General features: G+C 42.5%; 1 protein-coding gene across 9 annotated transcripts in view; it reads right to left on the reverse strand.

The window, feature by feature from the left end:
• The window catches only part of PLEKHA5 (pleckstrin homology domain containing A5), a 261,962-nt gene that overhangs the window by 168,613 nt on the left and 70,320 nt on the right, over positions 1-23,029 (reverse strand). The gene's annotated exons all lie outside the window — the stretch shown is intronic.

Raw genomic sequence — 23,029 nt, forward strand, 5'->3', positions numbered from 1 at the left:
GTGGGCCTAAGTAAGTCCTAAAGAGACTTAATAACAAATTTTTATTGAGGGTTTACTTTTTGCTAGACACGCCACTACAAACTTTACATGGGTTGTATCATTTGCCCTTACAATAACTTTACTCTAAAATCTCAAACAGAGATGAGAAAATGAAGGCAAAGAGGTTTGTTAATTGTCTTTCCCAGGCTCACACAGCTGGAAAGTGGTACAGCTGTGCTATGATTCCCTAGTTGGTGTGTCCACCAGAACTTTGTTATACTAACTCAACTGTTAGGATGCTTTAAAAAAAAAATAAAGGCAACAAATAACACAGGATGTGACAAACACAGTTTCATGTAACATTCACAACATCCCAATGCAACAGATCTGATTACAATTCTACCTATTCTACAGATCTGGAGACTGAGGCTCAAAACACTTACCCAATGTCACAGATATTAAGTACTAGAATTTGGATCCAGATTTTGGACCCCCAAGCCCACAGTCTGAATGAGTTTTAAAGAGCAGTAAGCTTATGAAGGAGGTAGAATTATTTAAAAAAATAATTTTCAATAGCTGAGGCAATGTCGAAAGACCTAGTGGAAGAGAGGAGAGTAACTGTGAAGATAAGAACTGATAGTAAAGGGAGAAGCAAGGACCATGAGGCAAAGAGGACTAAATCAGGTTCTGTTCAGTTATACTGAAGTTAAATTTACATTCATAAAACTCATAAAGTGCACAATCCAATGGCTTTTAATAAGTTTATAAGCCACGCAACATTCACTTTTTTTTAATCTTACAAAAAAATTTATCTATTTATTTGGCTATACCACAAAGCATGTGGGGTCTTACTTCCCCAAGCACGATTAAACTCTTGACCTTGCATTGGGAGCACAGAGTTTTAACCACTGGGTTGCCAAGAAAGTTCCCCCATCCACTTTTAGAATATTTCCATCACCTCTAAAAATTTCCTCATGCCTCATTTGCAGTGAGACCCCACCTCCATCCCCAGCCCCAAGCAACAGGCTCTTGAAGATGAGAAGTAAGCCATAAGTTAGAGAACAGCCACGGGCATCAGTCACCACTTCCTTCTTTGGGACAAACTGAAAACAAAATAAAACAGTCTATACATCATGTTGGTAAAAGACTCCTATTTATATTTTACTGCATTCCTATTCAGAGATCATCAGAGGGTATTAAAGGGAAAAAAAGCAGAAGCACTGTGATTTTTTTATAATATGCAATCTTAGTAACTAATACAATCAGAATTTTTTTCCAAATGTATAGCAAGAAAGTGGGACCAGGCAATGTACAATGAGGAAAAAAAAAAGTAACAGAAAGAATCTCTACAAAATCTGGGCCATTTATCTCCAAAAGCCTTTGGTAAAGGAATACCTTCTGCACAATAATTTGTTACTGTCTGACAAAAGAATTGTAAATTTTAAAGCATGTTTTCATAAAATAAACTTAAATAGCCCAGTGACTTTTACTGCAGTGATAAACCCTTAGCATCTACTTACCATGTGGCAAGATAATGAATAGACCTAATTATACATTATTTTGGCATTCAAGCTGTCTCCTGCTATAGACAGTGCTTAAGACTATAAGGAAGTCTCTCCTGCTTTACTAGAAAAACAAAAGCGAGTGCAAAATTTTGCTTCTAAATAAAGATATAAAAGAAAAACATGTTTCAAAATATTGTATTGTGTAAAAAAAAAAAAAAAGAGAAAATCAGGGTGGGGCAGAACTGTTTCCTGCTTTCCACTAAGAGACACAGGAGTATTTTTTAGTAACTCCTGCCCAAAATGAGAATACTCTATTTCTTTCCATACTGCCTAAAGACTCATAGTCAATTAGTTACAACATTATCTTAAGTATCACAGAAATGTATAACTTCAAAATAAACCAATTTGTTCCCTTTGTTCATTCATTCATTCTGCAAATACTTATTTATTTAGGCTGTGCTGGGTCCGAGAAGGCAATGGCACCCCACTCCAGTACTCTTGCCTGGAAAATCCCATGGACAGAGGAGCCTGGTAGGCTACAGTCCATGGGATCTCAGAGTCAGACGCGACTGAGTGACTTCACTTTCACTTTTCACTTTCATGCATTGGAGAAGGAAATGGCAACCCACTTCAGTGTTCTTGCCTGGAGAATCCCAGGGACAGGGGAGCCTGGTGGGCTGCTGTCTCTGGGGTTGCACAGAGTTGGACACGACTGAAGCAACTTAGCAGCAGCAGCAGCAGCAGGGTCTTTGTTGCAATGCATGGGTTCTCTAGTTGTGATGCACGGGCTTAGTTGCTTTGTTGCATGGGGGATCTTAGTTCCCTGACCAGGGATGGAACCCACGTCCCCTGCATTGGAAGATAGATTCTTAACCACAGGACCATAAGGGAAATCCCCAAATATTTATTTTTAATTCTATTTTTATTTGGCAAATTTGACTTATTTGTAAATTTACAGTGCATGGCATGTTACTTTGATACATGCATATGTTGTACCATGATTGCCACTGAAGCAATGCTTATCAACTCACACCATTACAACGTAGTATTATTGTCTATATTCATTATACTCACAAATATTTATGGAGCATCAACTCTGTGCCAGACACTGTCCTATACAGCAAGGATACAGCAGTAAACAGGCCTGTACTCTCACAGAGCTTACATTCTCATGGGAAAGAAACTCAATTTGTAAAGAATGTACCATATCCCCTCAGGATCCAGAGAACTGGTTCCTGAATTCCCCATGGACACCAAAATCTGTGGATGTTCAAGTACCTTATATAAAATTGTGCTTTAAATCATCTCTAGATTATTTATAATGCTTAATATAATGTTATGGTTGTTCAGCCACTAAGTAGTGTCTGACTCTTTGCAACCCCATGGACTGTAGCATGCCAGGCTTCCCTGTCCTTCACTATCTCCTAGAGTTTTCTCAAACTCATATCCATTGAGTCAGTGATGCCATTCAACCATCTCATCCTCTATTGCCCCCTTCTCCTGCCTTCAATTATTCCCAGCATCAGGGTCCTTTCCAGTGAGTCAGCTCTTGCATCAGGAGGCCCAAAGTGTTGGAGCTTCAACTTCAGGAACAGTCCTTCCAATGAATATTCAGGGTTGATTTCCGTTAGAATTGACTGGTTTGATCTCCTTGTAAATGCTATGTAAATAGCTGCCGGTGCAAGACAAATTTAAGTGCTGTGTGTTTTGGAACTTTCTGGAATTTTTTCCCTGAATATTTTCTATCCCTGGTTGGTTGAATCTGAGGATGCAAAACTGTGGATATGGAGGGCTGACTACAAGAGAGAGGGAGAGGGTTACGCCATGAACTAATATAAGTGACTGAGTGAAGGATGGATGGTCAAGCAAAGTCTTGAGGAGGTGACATTTAAGCGCTGGCTTAAATAATGGCAGAAAAGAGGGGAAAGAAATCCAGACAGAGTGGACAGTGCGAACGTTCCAAGGCCCAGCATAGCTAAAGAGAAGAAAGAAGGCCCCGGTGACTAGAGTGTGATGAGTGAGGGGAAAGCTGAGAGATGAGGCCTGAGCTGTCGCAGGTCCACTGGTGTTGGATTTATGAGGCAGAGAAGGGACTCTGGGTTTTATTCTATGTGCTAATGGAAAAGTCACTCCAAGCCTGTGATGTGAGGTGATTTGTGTACATTTTAAGAAGACACCTTTGGCTACAGCGTGGAAAATGGATGGTAAAGGGTCAAGAGGAAAAGCAGGAACAGCTGAGAGGCCACTGGAATTGTTGAGGTGAGAGGTGATGGCCAGACAGCTGGGAGGTACAGCGGGGGCTGGGAAATACTGAGGTGCTATCTGGGACGGGGAAGTGTCAACAGAGCTTACTGACAGCGTGGAGGTTGGGGGTCAGGGGGGAAGTGAAGGAAAGATAGAAATTAAGGACAGTGCAGCACTGACATTTTTTTTCTGATTGTGTCCATTAGATGATACGTGGTGAGGTCAGTGTATGGAGAAGTGAGCAAAGGTCTGGCTGGAGATGAGGGCTTATGAGTGACTGGCACATGGTGTGCAGAGGGCCGTGGAAGTGAATGAAGTGACACAGGACAGACGCCATGCGTTTGTGAATCCACAATGCCTACCACAGATGCCTGGGATGCTGGTGAAAAGGCCAGACCCTTATCCTCGTGGAGCTTATACTCTTAGAGAAGGCAAATACAACCTAAAGCATAAGTACACTGTGTGGTATGACAGGGCCTTTCCAGGTGCCTCAGTGGTAAAGAATCTGCCTGCCAAGCAGGAGAACTGGGTTAGATCCCTGGGTCAGGAAGATTCCCTGGAGGAGGACATGGCAACCCACTCCAATATTCTTGCCTGGAGAATCCCATGGACAGAGGAGCCTGGCAGGCTACAGTCCATGGGGTTGCAAAGAGGCAGAACTGAAGCAATTTAGCAGACACACGTGGTATGACAGAAGGGGTAACTGCTATGAGAAAAGAAACAGTAGAGGAACTGGGAGTGTGGCTAGGATGATGGAGCTAAATGGGGGTCAAGGTGAGCCTCATTTAAAAGATGAGGTGTGCATGAAGGGCCAGGCAGACGAAGAAGGCAGCACTAAGGCCCCTAAGACCTAAAATAAGAATCACTGATGTATATGAAGGATGGCAGGGCAACCAAAGCGACTGCAGCAGAAGAAAAGGAACCAGAAAGGAGCGTCCAGAAAGGCAGCCTGAAACCCAGAAGCATGTGATCTCACAGAAGCCAAAAGTGGAAAGGATGTCAAGGGCCGACTACACTGAATGCTGCCAAGGGGATGAGTAAGACGAGAAAGAAGAGATTCTTAATGCTGGAAGTGCAGTGCGGAGCCAGCAGAGAAGGGAGCTGTTTCTATGGAAGGGCAGGGCAGGAGGTCTAGGTGGCAGGGGGCATATTTACTTCTAACAGTAATAAGACAGGTCCTTGGGACTTAACCAAGGATTTAAACATTTTAATAACATCAACATCATCAATCAATTTTGGACTCCAAAAAGCCCATTTTGCCTATTTTCTCATTCTATTATAAACCACGAAGGCACAGTGCTGAAGAATTGATGCTTTTGAACTGTGGTGTTGGAGAAGACTCTTGAGAGTCCCTTGGACTGCAAGGATGTCCAACCAGTCCATTCTGAAGGAGATCAGCCCTGGATGTTCATTGGAAGGACTGATGCTAAAGCTGAAACTCCAATACTTTGGCCACCTCATGCGAAGAGTTGACTCACTGGAAAAGCCTCTGATGCTGGGAGGGATTGGGGGCAGGAGGAGAAGGGGACGACAGAGGATGAGATGGCTGGATGGCATCACTGACTCGATGGATGTGAGTTTGAGTGAACTCCGGGAGTTGGTGATGGACAGGGAGGCCTGCGATTCATGGGGTCACAAAGAGTTGGACACAACTGAACTGAAAACAACAGGCAAACAGTAGGTTTTCTTCCTGCTTTGTAAGACCCTCTTGCTAGTTGCACATTTAAAATTTTTTCAATTTACTTTTTCTCCTTCTTCCCTCCTATTCATTTGTCCATCCACCTCTCTCTTCTGTCATTTAAAAATATGTACCAGTGTCTACTATATACAATAAGACACTGTACACAAAGTCCTAGTGCATTTTAGAAAAGTTCGTCTTCTAAAATAAAAAAAAAACTTCCAAAATAAGCATCACTTCTGTAGAAAAAATGTAATTAACCAGTATATCAACAATGATGATAAACTGTGATCTTCACTACTAACTCACTAAAATGACACGGGGGATTAGGTTAGTTATTTTAATGTTCTTTTGGAAAAATTACATCTTGTGACTCAAATACTACATACATTTAACAACATGTATGATTTTAAAGTCTAATGACCTATAACAAACTCTCAGATCACCTGTATGTGGTATTTTAAAACACGTGCTTGAAATAGCAGATCCCTAAAAAAATTTAAATCAGAATTGACACATAAAATGTAATCTGTTGATAAATGAACAAAGACAGAGACTTTTCAAGGAATTTAAGAAGGGGTGACAAGACCTCACGACACAGAAACAAAATCCTATTTTCAAGAAACTAAACGACTCAAGGTCATGGAAAAGATGCGACTGTTGTTTTCGAAAAATCATCTAGACGCATAGATACACTTGAGTCGTTTCAATTAGTGGAGGTAAGGCAAACACCAGATGCTCATTAGGCAAAGTTACATAAACAGCAACAAAGACAGAAAACAAGATGCTGAGAGCCAAGAGGATACTCAGTAGGAATGGCTGCATAAGTTAAAGTGTTAGTATCTGTAACTGTGGAACAGGTCATGCGCCTGTTAAAAAGAACAGGGCAGGGGACTTCCCTGATGGTCCAACGGCTAAGACTGTGCTTCCCAACCCAGGAGACCTGGGTTTGATCCCTGGTTGGGAGCTAGATCCCACATACCACAACTAAGACCCCGAGCAGCAAAATAAATAAAAGTTCAAAATTTCTAAAAAGAAACAAAAACCTAAACCCTAAAAAGAACTGGGCAAAACCGTGCCCAGTCCTGGCACGTGTCTGGTACATGTATCGATACATCGTTCCAGAAGCGGGTGATGGGCACAGTGAAGGCTGGCAGCCCGGGTGACGTGACTTCCATGGTTTACTTTGTTTCCCATGGCATCTATCACACAATTACAAAGAAAAAAGGAAATCAGAAATGCAAGAAGAGATGGGAAGAAGGGAAAATGGAAAGGAAAACAAGAGGAGTCGGAACAAAGTGACAGGTACGTGGGTGAGCAGTGTGGGGTGGAGAGGTCCGGAATGAGACGCCCCTAGACACAAGCCTTAGTCTTGCTACCCTGTTCTTCAATTCCCTCAGCTTGCTCAAACTCATGTCCATTGAGTCAGTGATGCCATCCAATAATCTCATCCTCTGTCATCCCCTTCTCCGTCAGCCTTCAATCTTTCCCAGCATCAGGGTCTTTTCTAACAAGTCAGTTTTTCACAACAGGTGGCCAAAGTATTGAAGTTTCAGCTTCAGCATCAGTCTTTCTAATGAATATTCAGGGTTGATTTCCTTTAGTATTGACTGGTTTGATCTCCTCACAGTCCAAAGGACTCTCAAGAGTCTTCTCCAACACCACAGTTCAAAAGCATCAATTCTTTGGCGCTCAGCTTTCTTTATGGTCCAACTCTCACATCCATACATGACTACTGGAAAAACCAACGTTTTTGAAGGACCTTTGTTGGCAAAGTAATGTCTCTGCTTTTTAATATGCTGTCTAGGTTGGTCATAGCTTTTCTTCCAAGGAGCAAGCGTCTTTTAATTTCATGGTTGCAGTCACCATCTGTAGTGATTTTGGAGTCCCCAAAAATAAAGTCTCTCACTAATAAACTAATAAAGTCTCTCCTAATAAACTGGTAGTTATTAATTTCAAAGAATACTAGAATAACTTCACCTCTATGTCTTTTCTTCTTTATGTCATAATCTAAAAATGCTGTATGTGGTATAAATTATTTTCACTAGTTTAGAAAAGTAAACATTTTAATAATGACCATAAAGACAATCCAGTAGAAGGAAGGCATGTGGCTGGTCCTATCAGAAATACATCACATCTGGCATTTCCTATTCTCCCTGCATGTGAATACCTAGCATCTTGTTCTCAGTCATCTGACCCTGACTCCTCAGCTTTGTGCTTCTTTCCCAGAAATTTCATTTTTCAATTTGTCTGCAGCATATCATCTAAGACTAATAAGTACCTGTATCTCGTCAAGTCATCCTGCAATAGATAGGTATCACTTGAGGACATACTGGTGGTTTTTTGTTTTTTGTTTTTTTTTTTTTGAGGGGAGAGGCATATTCTTAAGACTACATTTTCATTTTAAAAAAGGAAAAGGAAAGAAAACTTCACCATAAACCAGAATAAATTTCAAAGTAAATAAAACAGTCTTCATTTCCAATTCAGAGTAAGAAATTGATCACAAATTTTAAATTGCTTTTTCACAGTAACATAATCCAGTCAACATAATGTTTGCATTTATCTTCCCCCAGGAGCCCCATGTGAAGCTCATGGATTATCTTAATAAACAAAGTCTTTGCCTAATGAAACATTTTTCTCGTGAATCTTCCTATATTCAGTCCCTCTTCTAATTATTAAGACTTTTCTTCTAAAAAAGAATAGAAACACTTAACACTGTACCTTCAGTCATGTTTAGAAGCTGACTTACATACTACAGTCCTTGGATTTATGCATTTAATCAACACTACAGAATCTAATCTTGCATATAAAAGTCTAAAATCTAGAGCAGAGGTCAACAAATTTATTCTGCAAAGTTTATCAGATAGTTTAGGCTTTGTGGACCACACAGACTAGGTTACAATCTCTGCTGCTATAGTGGAAAAGCAGTCATCAACAATATGTTCACGAATGGACGTGGCTGTTTTCCAATAAAACTTTATTTACAGAAACAGGCAGCAGGCTGGATTTGGTCCACAGGCCACTGCTGCTACCTCCTCATTTAGAGCAGTAATTAAGTAAAATGTGCACGACCATCTTCTCATAGTATCTACTCTTTTAAAGTTTAGTGACTCATGTCTCTGACCAACAACTGATGGGTAATTTTACTCATTTAATGATTAGGATTACTGACTTTACTAAATTATTCTCTATCCTTATTGATTCCATCTATATTCTTCCCAATATTTAATTTTTCATAATTCTGCACTTTAAATACAACTTGTCTAATGATTCAGTATTTCCTCATGAATCATATTTTCTAAAATTTATCATTTTTATTCCTTTGGAATCTCACCAAATTACCTGTGAAATGTAGAAATGTCAGCACTTCTCCACAAATGAAAGGTCTTACAAAATTCAAAAATAAAAGAAGCATTTACATGTTTCCAATGGCAACCCACTTCAGTATCCTTGCTTGGAAAATCCCACTGGCAGAGGAGCTGGTTGGACACAACTGAGTAACTTCACTTTCTTTCTTTTCCTCTTCGTTTAAGAAAAAAAAAAAAATCAAGGCAATGATTAACAAAGATAACCTTTTAAGGAATGATAGCTGGCCTCTAAGACAGCCAAGGATCCTCACCTCTTGGTACTCACACCTTTGTATCACCCCCTTCATTGTCTGTCTTGGGCTCCAGGATGGCTCGCTTTGGACAAGACTAGCTGCCATGTCATGAGAGCCTCGTCATGAAGCCACAGGGGATCCTCCTCATTTGATTAGGTTACAACTGAGCTTATTTTGCAGAACTCTTTTGGTTAGTAGAGCTGCAGTTGCTAAACAAGCGTCTCCTGTCTTGCAACTGGATGGATTTAGAGGGTGAGACTGATATCAGTAACAAGCAATCTGGCTGCACGCTAGTGATGACTACTATGCCGCATTTGTTCAGCAGTAACTTGACACTTGCTATGTGGAGAGCTGTGTGCCAGACGATCAAGGTGGTTGGATTTCTAGTCACACAGGCACATGACCCACAACAGCTAAATTGAAAAAACAACCCTTACTTCACTTCTGCTCTTGTCTATGTGAATCTCACTGTTTCCCAGGGCAGTATTTTTAAACCCTGGTCTGACCTACTAGAGGATGATGAAAATGGAGCCGAAAGGATGCCAACAGCACTTTTAAATAAAGAAATGAATTTGTATGTGAACAGTGGTTCATGAAATAATATGTATTTCATTTTTAAAAAAAAATAATTTTATTTATTTATTTTTGGCTGCACTGGGTCTTCACTGCCTCTAGGGCTTTCTTCAGTTACAACCAAATGGGGCTACTCTCTAACTGCGGTGCCGAGGGCTTCTCATTGCAGCGACAGACTTCTCTTTTGTGGCACATGGGCTTAGTCACTCTGCAGCACATGGGATCTTTCCAGATCAGGGATTGAACCTGTGTCTCCTGCATGTAGGTAGATTCTTTACCACTGAGCTACCAGGGAAGGCCAATATGTATTTCCTGTTGTGCATAATGTTCACAAAAGTTTAACACCAGTGACATAAAACACCAAACATGTTAACATCCTAGAAGACTAACGAGTCACCGTACTCTGCTGGTTCTTCTCGCCATTTCCAGCTCCTTTTCTGCCTGCTAGCTGAAAGCCTGGGTTTCACTGTGCATTTTGTTTTCATGTTAATATTTTTAAATTTCTGTGGAAATCAGCTCTGGCCAGTTGCTTCTTCCTCACCTCCATTCTGTCCATCTCGAGGGTTGAGAGACTGAAGTCCCTTCTCCTTGGGGACATCCCTTTTGAAACATGCTCAGTGGTCCTCTCCAAAGAGTAGGCAAGAAAGAAGAGGAAGATCACAGAGGGAACTTGAAATGACCTTGACATCACTGGGGTTTCTGATTAAATGAATCACCTTCATTTCTCCTTTGTGCTAGAAACACTTAGAAATACTGGGCATTAAGCTGATCAATGAATGAATGAATTTTTTTAAGGCATTTATTTCGCCAACTAAAAAATAAATTTATCCAATCAACAGATAGTTCATTAATGTATCTGTACTGCTTCAAGAGAAAGGTGTTATTATCCATAGGGAAGTTGTCCTAGCTTTAAGGCAGTACTTCTACCACTAAAAATATAAACACTAGAGTCAAACGTTTCTTAAAACTGTCTAATAGGAGAGAGGATTTCAAGAGTATCCCGAAATGAGACAAAATGAACAAAAAAGCTCAGGGTGATGGTTCTACTGTGCACTGGTGGTTTTCTTTCTAACCAAAAGGCACAGTGAAGCTTCAGAAAAGCTCTGGAAAAAATGATACTAAGAGTAAGAATGAGCTGATTAGGAATTTCTAAAAAAAAACATGCTACAAGGGGAAATGGGGAATCAACATGTTGTAACCAGATCTCAAGATTTAATAAGAAAATGGATTGATGTCTTTGGAAAAGCACAGAACAGCAAGTAATCAAATTCCTTGAGAATGAGATCAAGAAGAGAGGGTGGGCACTAAATCACAAAAAAAGCCCTAATGAAAGGAAAGTTCTGGCTCTTTCTAAAAGCCCCTTTTCTAAACAACATTCCCGATTTTTCTCAATTATTCAAATAGCAGTTCTTTTTCACGTCAATACAATTTTAGCACAGTTATGTCATCCTAGTCCCATTGCTGGTCCAGACAAAGCTCAAGAGTATGTACAACAGTCTGTTTACTAGCCTAACCAGCACAAATATGTTGACATCTGCCAGACTCCTTTCTCTGACCCCCTCCTGAGTTCCAGACTTGCATACCTGGACTGCCAGCCTGACATCTTCACCTGGCCCACTCACAACCATCTCAAACTCACCCTTTACCCCAAACCATCTGTAGATCTCGAATCGTCAATACACAGCTTCACCCCACCCTCCAAAAGTATGAGCCGTTTTTCTCATTTTAAAACGTAAAAATCCTGGGCCTTCCCTGGTGGTCCAGCGGCTAAGGCTCAATGCTCCCACGACAGGGGGCCCAGGTTCGATCCTGGTAGGGGAACTAGATCCTTCATGCCACAACTAAAGATTCCACATGCAGCTAAGCAACGTGAAGCAACTAAGACCCAGGACAGCCAAATAAATAAATTTAAAAATATATATATACATATATATTAAAACACACACACACAGAGAACCTCCAACCAGATGCCTATGTCACAAAACTAGAAATTATTTCTCCCGTGTGATCTAACAGTGTCATCCACCCTCTAACTTCTCTTTCTAGAGGGTCGTCTTTCTTCTGTCTCAGCTGCATGCATGCGTGTGTGCTCAGTGGCTCAGTGGTGTCCAATTCTGCGACCCCATGGGCTGTAGCCCACCAGGTTCCTCTGTCCATGGGATTCTCCAGACAAGAGTACTGGAGTGGGTCCCCATTTCCTCCTCCAGGGGATCTTCCAGACCCAGGGATCGAATCCATGTCTTTTCTGTCTCCTGCACGGGCAGGCGGGTTCTTTACCAGTAGCGCCACCTGGGAAGCCCCTGACTCGGCTGGAATTCCCTAACACATCTATCACCTTCGCACCTTTGGACAGAAGCCAACACTTCTTAGCTATTCCCCTTTTCTCTAAGCCTCGAGTCATTTAATTCTCTATCCGGCATTCAAGTAATACACACAATACCATTCCCCTGTTTAAAACCTTCACTACTTGGGCCATATGGATCCTGCACCATAAGCCCAGGCCTCGCCCACTCCTCCAGGCGTTCGGGCAGCTGCCAGACCTAGTGGATCTCTGCAGCCTAGAAGGCTCTTTCCTGGGAAACTAACTCCCTCTACTTATCCATCCAGTCTCAGCTCAAATCTTTTCAAATATGCTTATATATGCATGGGTATGAGTTCAACATCCATCTCTCCTCTACGCTGGCAGCTGCAAAAATTCAGTGACAGTATCTGTTTTCTTCATGATAGTGACCCCTGAAGCCACCAGCGGCCTTGCTGTATCACAGAAGCCCAGTAAATATTTCTTCAGTGAAAGGACTTTCTTTTAGATTTATCCCTGGAGAAGGAAATGGCTACTACCCACTCCAGTATTCTTGCCTGGGAAATCCCATGGACAGAGGAACCTGGCAGGCCACAGTCCATGATGTAGAGAAGAGCCGGACGTGACTAAGCAACTAACACTAACATTTTTCAGGACGGATTTTCTAGCTCCAAGTCACCCTTTAAGGAACTGCCTCATTTTGTACTGCTTTGTGTAAAAACAAAGATATTGTTTAAGACCAAAATAAATAAATTTATCTCACCATTAAAATTATGCAATGCCTTTACATATAAATTATAAATGTAAATACTCGATCACAAAATAAGAAATGAATGGGTTCAGCTCAATAGTCAATGAAGTAAATGAAGTAAATTCTTAAGAAAATAATCTCAATGTCTAATGTATTATAATCAAACCTTTTGCTGTTGGGGATTACAAATTTATTAGTGCATTAATTTCGTAAGTCTTACCTGCAATATAAGACCTTAAAGATAAACGAACATTGAGGATTGTTATAGCTATTCCATGGAAATATGTACTCTAGGTTGGCTATTACCAGAAGCATCGATAAAACTGCATAGTTAGAAACACCATTCCTAATATGATTTGTTTCTAAAATGGTACTGAACCCATGATATGAAAAACCAGATCAACAGAATGCTAATATTTTAAGGTGTTTACATCCTTCCCATATTTTTCTTTCTCATCCATTTATGATGCTGAAAGTAGTCCTGCTATACTTTCAGAATGAACACACCCACCTGAAGACAGATTTCACTTAGGAAAAACATGTATTAGGATATGATGAGAAAGAGAGGAGAAAGATTACTGGGGCGGAAGGTGGCAGGGAGGAATGGCAACTTTAATTTTCCTTTCTAATTTTACTTCAAAGACCTGATGTTCTTAATACCAAAATAAAATTCTGTTTCAGACACTTTACTCTTAGTTCTGCTCACATCCGTGCTTAGCAACCTAGCAATGTTTCAACCTGCATATGCATGAGGTGGCCACAGTCTTCTTATTACCCAATTGCTTGAATTTCTGCCATTTTTCATCACAACTGTGATGAGACTGCTGGTGTTCTGACAGGGTACAGACCCAAATGGTGCTCACTGCTCAAATTAAAATATGTAAGCAATCTGACAAAGAATCTTTGAAAAACAAGCAGCCATCACTAAGTACTCTCTCAGAGGGAAGACTTCTCAGCACTGACTAGTCCAGAAACAGACCCCAGCTTTCAAATCTGAAAATGTTCCCGTCCCACCTTTATAAAAAGCTTGTTCCCATAAAACTTGTATCTGTTATTAGTCTTTCCCTACTTCTCTCCATTTAAAAGCATTAGTTTGGGGGATTTCCCAGGGGGTGCAGTGGTTAAGAATCTGCTTGTCAGTGCAGGAGATGTGGGAGGTGTGGGTTTGAGTCCTGGGTCAGGAAGTCCCCTGGAGAAGGAGATGACAACTCACTCCAATATTCTTGCCTGGGAAATCCCAAGGACAGAGAAGCCTGGCAGGCTACAGTCCATGGGATCGCAAAGAGGCAGACAGGACTAAGCCACTGGGCATACACTGCACCCTTACCAGACTACAGTATAGTATAAAAGCTCTAGTGTGGGAGCATTGAGAACTTATTGACATTCTCCCAGGGCAGTGAAGAATGAAATTATAGTGAAGGTGAGCTGGTCTAATTTTTCAACCTTCTATTTCACTCTAAAATACTTTCATTTGAAGATACCAGTGAATTGGGGCCCATATCTTCATATGCATGCTCACAAGCATGGTGGCCAGCAGTCCACTGACTCTCACCTCCTGAGAGTCAACCCCTACCTCTAAGGCAAGGTCACTGAAGACACTGAGGTCTCTCTCTTGTTCTCTCTTGAATCACTCACACCATGGGGAAGCCAAGACCATGATCTGAAGAGCTGTAGCCTCCCACCAATCAGGATCAACTTGGAGGCAGAGTCAAGCCTCAGACAAGCCATCAGGTGATTGGAGCCCTGAGCAACATCTTTACAGCACTCCTCTAAGAGATTGAGCCAGAACCCCTTCCCCACCCTGGCTAGGTCACTTCCATATTTCCTGACCCACAGAAACTCTGAGATAGTAATTGCTTATTGTTTTAAGCTGCTGAGTTTTGAGGTCATTTGTTAGGCGGCAAAAGAGAACTAAGGTAGAGGGGGATTCCCTAGTGGTACAGTGATTAGGAATCCGCCTTGCAGTGCAAGGAACACCAGTTCAATCCCTGCTCCAGGAAGATTCCACACACAGCAAGGAAATTAAGCCCACGTGCCACAACTACTGAGCCTGTGCTTCATAACAAGAGAAGCCACAGCTATGAGAAGCCCAAGCACCACAACAAAGAACAGCCCTTGCCCTCCGCAACTAGAGACAGCCTGCGTGCAGCGATGAAGACCCAGCACAACCCAAAAATGAAAAAATAAATACATCTTTGAAAAAGAAAGAGAGCCAAGGTATACAACATTTCTTTATTTTCCACCCATCACATGTACAACCCATTTGCAGCTCAGCAGGCTTAGAAATGTTAGATGCAGACAGGAAACGCTTTGCAACCCAAAACAGAGGCAAAATCAGATCTAGACACATCGAAAGCATGCTTTTTGGAATTCCATCTGAAAGACTTCACCTACGTATGCTATTACTGCTGCTGCTGCTGCTGCTGCTGCTGCTCAGTCACATCAGTCATGTCCGACTCTGTGCGACCCCATAGACGGCAGCCCACCAGGCTCCTCCGTCCTTGGGATTCTCTGGGCAAGAATACTGGAGTGGGTTGCCATTTCCTTCTCCAATGCATGAAAGTGAAAAGTGAAAGTGAAGTCACTCAGTCGTGTCCGACTCTTCGCGACCCCATGGACTATAGCCCACCAGGCTCCTCCGTCCATGAGATTTCCCAGGCAAGAGTACCGGAGTGGGTTGCCATTGCCTTCTCCGATGCTGTTACTACAAACACCAAAATTCTGCTATACCAGATAAGGTACCTTTAAAGTACTGATAAAGATTGTCATACAGAAGATGTTCGTCACATGGCTGACAAAACAGTGAACGAATAAATCCAGCAGGGACTGGAATAAATGGATGATGCAAAGGCTGGGAAGAGCCGCAGCACAGATCTTTACACACTTGTTTGCAATGTTTATTTCAACCACCAGAGGGCAGGAATAGCATGTTGTTCTTTGACCTACTAATACCTAACATAATGCCTAAAGGGTGTAGTAGGAATAAAATAAAAATTCTGCACAAATGGAGGGGGAGAGAAGGGAAGATATGCTTGCGTGGGAAGGGATTAAATCTGACTATAATGGCCCCAAAGCTTCTTGGAGTGTGAGCTGCACTAGAATACAGGACTTCATATACTAATTAGTGATAATTTGTAAGATATATAATTTAACACTAATTCATAAGAGGTTTTTTTTCTTCTTCTTCTGTGTCTTGAGGCATATGGGATCTTAGTTCCTCAGATCTTAGTTCCTCTGATCCCTAGGGGTCGCACCCTGCAGTGGGAGCCTGGAGTCTTAACCACTGGACCGCCAGGTCGTTAATCAGTCACTCATTCATGTCCGACTCTTTGAGACAGGACATTTATGGGACTTCCAGGAAAGTCTCATAAGAGGTATTTTAGATAGAGAATAAAGTAAAAAAGCACGGATGCTGAGAACTTCAGACTAATTTCAAGGAACACACAACCAGAGCATAGGGCCTGCCAGGCTCCTTTGTCCATGGTATTCTACAGGCAAAACTACTGGAGTGGGTAGCCATTCCCTTCTCCAGCGGATCTTTCCGACCCAGGGATTGAGCCCGTGTCTTCCACATTGCAGGCAGACTGTTTACCATCTGAGCCACCAGGGAAGCCCAAGGGAGTGTGGACAGGGAGTCAATTTCAATTTAACCTTTTTCCTCTTACTTCTTTTCTTCTACCTACTAATTAGAAATTAGTCAGTATTATTCTTTTATGAAATGTCTCTTTCCTTAGAAAAAAGTGAATTTAATGTATTAAATTCAGGCACATTCTCAGCTACCCACAGGTGACTGTAATCTAAGTTTCTTTTCCTATGTAACCCAACAAGCATCAGCGGGTGCCCGGGAGGAGCTTCTTTCACTGCAGGTGCAGCCAGAAGTAAGTAATCACCCTCCCTGCGACCAGCCTCGCTAACTCAACCCAGAGGCCACGTGTCTTAATGCCCCCAGAAATCAGATGACCACAGCGGGTACTCTCCAACTGCCCTACTATTTCTAATGTTACCTTCCAGTAAGAAGTTTTCACTGGATTAAATTTTAAAATATCCATCCTTTTCTACTGAATCGGAAGCTTACTCCTAATGACAAAATTAGCAAAACCGTTTTTCTTTTTCTTCAAGTTATTTAACTTAGCAAGAGTCAGGGACAACTTCATATTTTATTTTATGGAGCCTCTGGCAAATTATGTTGGTTTAACGCTTTACGGTCTGATTCCGAGATCTCAGATTTATGGCTGGCAAGAATAGTTATAAGTCTATAGAGACAGATAACGAATAAAACAGAATCCCAACGTTTCAAACGAATATCCTTGCTGAAAGAAGCTAAAGGAGATAAATGGGTTAACCCTTGATGAATCTCAAAGGCATTAATAAAACTATCCCATCTCTTCAACTACAACAAAAAAAAGTTACATGGATGTCTATAATAAAGATCAAACTGTCCCAAGAATGACCATTATGAATTAGTTAATGACAGCAATACTGGATCTAGATCTGTGGGGCAAATCTTCCTGATAATAACTGGACAGAGAAAACCATTTAATTCTGTTCAGTGTGGGCCTCTACCAAACTGCAAACCCCTGAATCATTTGCAGGGTTTAAAATAATGTTAGGACATAGATTTAGAGGAACGATAGACTCTTTGAGCCTCAAATGACAGAAAATCCAATTCAAAATAACATAACTTAAAAGAAGGGAATTTAGTGGCTCAAAAAATTGAAAAGTTGAGGAGCAGATTCAGAGACTCAACTCAAATGATAAAGGAGTGTGTGTATCTGTCTGTCTCAACTCCCTGGCTCCCTCCCCAGCTCTCAGAGACTCTCCTCCCCTGAGGACAGTGGTGGGTTTACAGCTTTACAAGCTTGGAATCCAGCAAAAGAGTTTCTTTCTCCAGAGCTTCGGGAAAGTCCCAGGGTCCAGTCTCACTGGTCCAGTCACATCACCTAAGGTCGCATTGCTAAGGTCAGATCTGCATCAGACACAGGACAAGACCAGGCCTGAGAGCGAGGAGGGAGTTATTTTCCCAGGAAAATACAAAGTTAGATTCTCAGAGGAAGATGGGCAGGGAGAGGACAATGCCCCGGGAATGAAATTAAGAGATGAACCTACGTCTGTACGCGGCTTCAAAGAGGCCCTTGGACACCCTCTCCAAAGTCAAGAACCGGTGTAAAACCAAGGCAGGCACGTTTCTGAAACGTCACCTGAAGTCTAACCTTGCAGGACATCTGCTGTATTCGGGAAACTGGCAGCCTAACCACACCCTGTGCCTTCCTCGTACTCCTCCACAAGGGGGCGCTGCAATCCCTCCGTAGACCCCACCACCTCTTCTCGAAGCACCTTTCAGCCTTTGGACTCTGAGCCTCCAGGAACCGCTCCAATTTCCTCGGGCATTCACTCCCCAGTTTTCCTCTCTTCCTTCTATCTCATTCTATAACTAGCCTATCTTTTCTGTCGCTTCCATTCAAGATGCTCAAATATTCATCCCCAGAACCCCCAAAAGGAAAACTACTTTAAAAATTCCACTTCCAAACATACCCCAAACATACACCTCAAAACCTAGGTACTGCCTCTCAAATATCCAGAACAGATGCTTTCCCTTTCAAAGCCAGCCATTCCTCTCTCTCCGTTACCCATGTGAGAAGCATTCTGATCACTCGTGCAGCAGCACTCAGCTCAAACATCACGCGTTCCGTGAAGCACCGCCCCTTCCCAACCCTGCCCAGGCCTGGGTGTGTGCCCACAGGGCACTCTGCCACTGCCACAGTATTGATCCACTTCAGTGGAAGGACTGCTGCACGTCCGGAGTTCCCACCCCAGACTAAGTCAACAGCAAGGGCACAGCCGTGTCTGACATCTAACTGTATCCCAACAGGCCGTGGCGGGCGGCTAGCGCATGGGAGGCTCCCCATGAACGTTTAATGAAAGGGAGAGAAAAATGTTAATTCTGACTAAAGATACATAATTTTCCAGGTCTCAAATATTTACTACTTGTTATAAAGGGCTGTCAGGAAAACAAAAAAGTTTGACATTATTATTCAAACACTCAGTGTCTTGGTAAGCTCTAGGCAAGCAAAAGGTCGGCACCAAAATTTATAAACAAAAAGTTGGGGGGAGGGACGCACTCGCCTGGTGATCAGTGGTTGGGATTCCACCCTTCCACTGCAGACGGCACGGGTTCCATCCCTAGTCATGGAACTAAGAGCCACATGCCAAGTGGCACAGCCATAAAGTAAAAGGTGTTAAGCAACAGGAAACACCCCCCCTTTTTTTTCTTTGCTCTCCCCCATCAATGGGCCGCACATGTGCTTGCTGTTGCATGCCTGTGTGCGTGCTAAGTCACTTCAGTCCTGTCCAACTCTTTGCGACACTATGGACTGCAGCCCGCCAGGCTCCTCTGTCCATGGGATTCTCTAGGCAAGAACACTGGAGTGGGTTGTCATGCCCTCCTCCAGAGGATCTTCCCGATCCAGGGATCAAACTGGCATCTCTTACATCTCCAGCATTGGCAGGCGGGTTCTTTGCCACTAGCGCCACCTGGCAAGCCCCGTGCTTGCTGTTGAGGCCGTGGCAAATTTTTCCTTGTAGGTACCAAGCAGCTCAGCTGCTATCCATCAACCCACCAAGAGATGGCGTTCTGAGACAGAGCTGACTGGGAACGCCATCCTTTCAATCCAAAGCCCTTGCTTCTTGGCAATATTCCTCCTATCTTTAAAGTGTCTTTAATTCTTATGATTTGAATTTTGGTCTGGAAGTGGTGGTTTAGTCACTAAGACATATCTAACTCTGGCGATGCCATGGACTGTAGCCTAGCAGCCTCCTCTGTAGGATTTCCCAGGCAGGAATACTGGAGTGGGTTGCCATTCCCTTCTCCAGGGGATCTTCCTGACTCAGGGACTGAATCTGGGTCTCCTGCACTGCAGGCAGATTCTTTACCCACTGAGCCACCACAGAAGTGGATATACTATTTTCTAATTTCTGTGGCACTGAACGCATTGCTCAATGCCTCTGGGCTCAAATCTCCTCATCTTTAAAATGGGAATAATAATCCATGTCTCACAGGGATGCTGATGAGAGCAAATGAAGGAGAAGGCCCTGCAGCACAGCGAGTACCCAAAAGAAGGGCGGTGATGACAGCGATCACAGGGCACACTGAGGGCAGCTGCCTCGCTGATCGATGGCCCACCCCCTTCCAGAGTCACTGGACAGCAGCTTTCTTTAATCCACTACAGACTCCTTAGTCTCTCCCCAACCAGATACTCATCTTGTTACACCTATATTTTAGAAATAATTCATTCCTTCCCACGACTGTTAAAATTGTCTCTCACAGCTTTAAACGAAGCTGCTGGTTTCTCCCCTTTTTGAATCTCGTTCAAATCAATCAAGTTTTGATGATGTGTTTCCACTAGTGTTTTTTAAACTTTAATAAGCAACAGTTCTCATTTCGTTACTGTTCAGAAACTTAACTTTCAAAAGAAGCTGTAAATGTGTTTTGTTTACGGTGAGATGACAAGACCTTTGTTACAGGGGCCCTTTAGGAGAATGCTCAACACCCCTCTGTCTTTGGCTTTCTCCTGAGGTTATTCACAGCAACATCAAGTTTGCAGTCTGTATGTTTTTAGTACAGACCACAAACACATAACCTTAGAAACAGGCAAGCACATAACCTTAGAAACCTTCTCCTACTCAACTCAACCCAGCCCTTGACAGCCAGCACGAAAATAAAAAAGTTAAACATGCCACATCTGATATTTTACTTATAGGTGTCAGACTGTGTTCTATCTAACTTTATTTATTTTTGGTTTGGGGATATGTCTTAAGACAAAATATTTCTGGTATTTTTATTTATTTTCCATTACTTGCAGTTTTGATGGAAATGCAAAGTGACACTGATTCAATGTAAAGTTGGCACAAGACATTTGATAAGGAGAAGAGTTAACACCAGCTAACACCACTTCATCTTGCTATAGACAGAGTAGTCAAATTAGAGTAAATGTAAATTTCAACTTCTATTACTAATTATAAGCAAAATTACAAATTGCACACACATATATTTCTTAAAACTATCCTGTACCACAGAAATTGTCATTCATTTTAAAGTTTCCATATGTAAAAATTTCGCAAAAAAACAAACAAACACTGAAGGTTGTCTTTTGGGGGAAAGATCAACCTGTAAGAATACAACACAATCAAAACACTAAAAATGTCAAAACTATTTCTCTCACTGGCAATAATAACCGAAAGTAAGTTAACAGCTTGGATGGAGAAAAACAAATCTGCTTCACAGCTCAAATTCCAGAAATATAAAGAAAAAGTGCCCTCATCTGGCCAAACAAAAACTTAACATTTTAAGTGCACATATTAACTCCTGTTCAAGTGTAATTTCCAGGGCTTTAATTGGTATATAAATAAATTTGAAGATTTTTAAAATAAGTAGCAAGCCAACAGTGTAAATTTTTTTTGCTGCTTCTTACAAACGTAACTATTTGCTGTTCAAAAACAACGATTTAAACCATAAAATATAAAGTAAATTATATAATATGTAGTTTCTCCTCAGGCAGATATATTAGAAATACATTAGGAAGAAAATAAATTGTGACCAGTCTTCATATTTCCAAGTCATTAATAATAAAATGGCACACGTAACTTTACATTCTTAGTGACAAGACTAATGACGTATGCTACCATCTGGAAAAAGTATCTTTGCACTACTTAAGAGCTCATAATTTCTCTTCCCGAGTAGTTCTAAAAACTAACATGTCATCTAAAGTTAAATGATGGTAAATTATTTTTATTATCAGATTGACATCTCTGCCAAACAGATCCAGTAGAGTCCCAAATGAAAATACGATTTTCAGCAGTGCTGTGACACTAATGTTACAACTGAAATACTAGCAATGAGTAATCCTATCATTAACAGTAATGATAATGAAGACAATAATACTAATAATATTATAAATCACTCAAATGGCAGCAATTTGCCAGGCACTGTGGCACTGTGGGAGGTGGGCAGGGTACCCCTCCACCTCCATGTCCTAATCCCTAGAATCTGTGACTGTTACTTTACTCCGTTATGTGGCAAAAGGCACTTTGCAAATGTGGCTAAAATGGGGAGATAACATGGAGAGATTGTTCTGGATTCGCTGGGCAGCCTGATGGAGTCAAAAGGGCCCTCAAAAGTGGAAGAGGGGGTCAGAAGAGTCAGAGCTGGGGTGTGACCTCGGAGGAAGGTGGGAGAGAGGCAACAGAGCTGGCTCTGAAGATGGGGAAAGGGACCAGGAACCAAAGAATACGACCAGCAGCCTCTGGAAGCTGATTCCCCTCCAGAGCCTCCAGGAAGGTGCACAGCTCTGCCCACACCTTGACTTTAGCCCAGTGAGCCCTTCCTGCCCAGCCCTGTTTGGTTTCAGGTACTAACGACCTGATTGGGCTAAAGGAGGTGGTTTACCATCGTCATTGCTCTGTCATGCCCAGCGCTGCGACCCCATGGACTGTAGCGCACCAGGCTGCTCTGTCCACGGGATTCTATAGGCCAGAATACTGGAGTGGGTTACCATTCCCTTCTCCAGGGGATCTTCCTCACCAGGGACCAAACCCGTGTCTTCTATGTCTCCTGCATTGGCAGGCGGGTTCTTTATCTCTAGTGCCACCTGGGAAGCCCCTTAGGTCAGACTCCAGGTCAAAATCCTGGCTCTGCCACTTCCCAGCTTTGTGATCCAGGGCAACTTCATGTGTCTGGACTAAGTTTCCTTCCCTGATAAACGGGGAATAGGGCAGTTTCAAGGATTAACTGGATTAGCACAGGCAGCTGGCAGAGGAGCTGGTATACAGAGTGAGTACACCAGTGAGACGCAGTGAGCGTGCGCGTGCATGCTCAGTCGTGTCCGACTCTTTGCGACCCCATGGACTGTAGCCCACCAGGCTCCTCTGTCCACGGGAGTCTCCAGGCAAGAACACTGCAGTGGGTGGCCATTTCCTTCTCCAGGGGATCTTTCCAACACAGGGACTAAACCCACATCTGCCGCACTGGCAGGTGGATTCTCTACCGCTGAGCCTCGTGAGACGCCCTTGGCCAACGCCAAGTGATGTATCTAATCATTACCTTCCTTTCTGCGAGAAGGCTGAACCTTGTGACCTATTCCATGAAGCGAAGCTATGCCTCGGTTTCCACCAGGTGGAGCTCAACTCCCAACCCTCGGGACTACAATACAGAGATCACTACGAAGCAGTACCTCCTTTTACCATCTTCCCCTTTTCCTCCTGACCGATTCTGCCCGCCCCCCACCCGCCCCCCACCCCCCCCCCACCACTCACAGATCAGATCCTTAATATATTTTCTTAAGCACCATTCCATTTATCCACTTAAATACTATGACTTCAACAAGTCTGCCTATAGATGTTAGTC

Source organism: Bos javanicus, chromosome 5, assembly GCF_032452875.1.
Source record: "Bos javanicus breed banteng chromosome 5, ARS-OSU_banteng_1.0, whole genome shotgun sequence".
Classification (NCBI taxonomy): Eukaryota; Metazoa; Chordata; class Mammalia; order Artiodactyla; family Bovidae; genus Bos; species Bos javanicus.